General features: G+C 44.9%; 1 long non-coding RNA gene across 1 annotated transcript; it reads left to right on the top strand.

Moving 5' to 3' along the window:
- The first annotated feature begins 598 nt into the window (after positions 1–598).
- Positions 599–1,258, top strand: LOC106820283. Its single transcript, XR_001395607.1, has 2 exons — positions 599–667; positions 949–1,258. It is a non-coding gene; the product is annotated as an uncharacterized LOC106820283 (long non-coding RNA).
- The last annotated feature ends 1,580 nt before the right edge of the window (positions 1,259–2,838 follow it).

Genomic DNA, 2,838 nt, shown 5'->3' on the forward strand with positions numbered 1-2,838 from the left:
CCGAACGTCCAATACGACCTGCGACCGTTTTAGATGATGGAGTGTTAAGACGATAAACAGATACACACACACACTACACACATGCGACACAACACACAACACACACACACCAACAACACACATCACACACACAACCAGCTTATCAGGAAAGAATAAAATAAGTGAAGGTGCACACACAGCACACAGCACACACAGCACAGCGCGTCGATAAACACGACCCGCGATCATATGTAAAGCACTTACGGGCCTGATCTGCGCGCTGAATCAATTCTTCATGACTTAGATAGATATACACACACGCTTGGCCTCAGCGCTCAGCAGAAAATGCAGTTGCCATAAGAGCACCACGTTCAAGGGCTAACGATAGAAACTGTGAAAACGCAAACTATGAACGCGCTGCTTAGAAGGTTTTGCACACAAGACGCACACGTAGAGGAGCAAGAGAAGATTGAGAAGAGAGAGAGAGAGAGAGAGAGAGAGAGAGAGAGAGAAAGAGAGAGAGAGAGAGAATGGAGAGTAAGAGGCGTGTCGGCTACAGGTGGTGCTGCTGTCGCTTTTCATGTTCGTCTGCATGGTCAACCAGACGGCCGTCGGTGACCTCAACCGCTCTGACGTCACGCCGCCGACGGTGGCCGAGTGAGGACACAACGTCACGCACGGACAAGATGTAAATATGGCGGCGTGTCAGCGCGACGCGTTCAGAATGAGAAGTCGTGTAATAATTATGCATGTATTGTTAGGTTTTGGTTACATAAAGTCCTCTATGAATGCGTTGTGACGCACCCTATATTTGCTATCTATACGTGTCTCTCTCTGTCTCACTCTCTCGTTCTCTCTCTCTCTTTCTCCCACTTTCTCCCTCTCTCTCTCTCTTTCTCCCCCCCCCCTCTCTCTCTGTCTCTCTCTCCTCTCTTAATAAACTGTCGCGTATCGGTGGGTGTTTTTTAGGACGACGGGATGCAGGACGGCGAGCACCTCTGGGACAAGCGCACGCAGTGACTCATCCTGTCCTCGTTCTTCTGGGGCTACCTCTGCACACAGATCCCGGGCGGCCTGCTCGCGAAGAAGTACGGGCCGCGATGGACGTACGCGGGGTTTCAGTTCACTGCCTCCGTGTTGACGATGCTGTGTCCGTGGGCGACGAGGGTCGGCTGGCGGGGACTGCTCGCCATGAGATTTCTCTCATGTTCAAATTCAAATTCAAATTGATAATAATTCAGATGATTCAGATAGTTATTCAGAAATTCATTGAATTTCATTAATTGTCTTTGAGTGATAATGCGCTGAGATGACCGCACTCGCAAACACTATACAGTATTGTATATGACTATCTGTAAGGTAGGGCATTACGTCCCAAGCGATACCAACACCGACCAACACAGTAGATTGGTAAATATGATACTATATGACTGCCTGGAATCGCTAAGTTGGCAAGGCAAGACACATTCGCAGTACCTATCTAATCGCTTTTCTTCGACGGTGTAGATCGTCTATACTCCAGTCAAGATGCTTCTGCTCACGTAGACGTGGTAGACTAGGACATTAGCTGTTAGTTTTACCCGTGTGTACAAAGTATTTATCATACAGGTCTAGTATTATAGGTTTATACTCTCTCTCGCTCTCTTATGGTTCGTTTCCCATGTTGCATATATGAACTTGCTTCGCACAGTAACAGCTTTCTTTATTCTTATCATTTGTTGCTCTCTCACACACACGCACGCACGCACACAAATACACCACCCCACAAACATATACACTATACTTCTCTTGGTAATTGTTTATTATTGACGGTAGACATTGATATTATGAATCATAATGCGTTTTATTAGATCAGTGTTCAAACGTACAGTTACTTACAAAAGGTTACAAAGTTTTCATGGCCACATGTTAGGTTGATTCAAAACACCAAAAAAATCACAAACATAACACAGTCCGGTTGTATACCTTAAAGGATTGAAGTCTTTTTCAATTAATTCCTAGTCCAGCTTCCACTTTGGAAAGAAACTGTAACAGTTGAGTTGCATTAGTTGGTATTCTACACTGCTCCAGTTCACATTTGTGCAGTGTGCTCGCTTGTTCACAGAGCCAAGCTGATCTTACATGTGAGACTGGCAGTTCGAGATGTACTTTCTGCTTACATCTGTACGACATCTCCATAGAGTTATTATGCATTGCCATGTGTGTTTTCAGAGCTAACTCGTTACTTCAAATGTTACATTTAAATGATGTTTTCTTTCGTCATTTTCTTCTTCGTTTTCTCTACTGTGTGAGTTCTCATGTGTGTCTTCAGATTACCTGATTGTGCAAAGGTAGCATCACACAGATCGCACTTATATGGTTTCTCTCCCGTGTGAGTTCTCATATGCATCGTCACAGCACCCGAACGAGAGAAGGTAGCATCACACAGATCGCACTTATATGGTTTCTCTCCCGTGTGAGTTTTCATGTGTGTCTTCCGATTACTTGATTGTGCGAAGGTAGCATCACACAGATCACACTTATACGGTTGCTCTCCCGTGTGGGTTCTCATGTGTATCTTCAGATTACTTAAGTGTGCGAAGGTAGCATCACACAGATCGCACTTATGTGGTTTCTCTCCCGTGTGAGTTCTAATGTGTATCTTCACATCACACGAATTTGCAAAGGTAGCATCACACAGATCGCACTTATATGGTTTCTCTCCTGTGTGAGTTCGCATGTGTTTCTTCACATAACCCGATTCAGAGAATGCGGAATCACACAGATCGCACTTATATGGTTTCTCGTCTGTGTGGGTTCTCATGTGTGTCTTGAGACTACACAATTGTGCAAAGGTAGCATCACACAGATCGCACTTAT

Source organism: Priapulus caudatus, unplaced genomic scaffold (genome assembly GCF_000485595.1).
Source record: "Priapulus caudatus unplaced genomic scaffold, Priapulus_caudatus-5.0.1 Scaffold9494, whole genome shotgun sequence".
Taxonomy (NCBI): domain Eukaryota; kingdom Metazoa; phylum Priapulida; class Priapulimorpha; order Priapulimorphida; family Priapulidae; genus Priapulus; species Priapulus caudatus.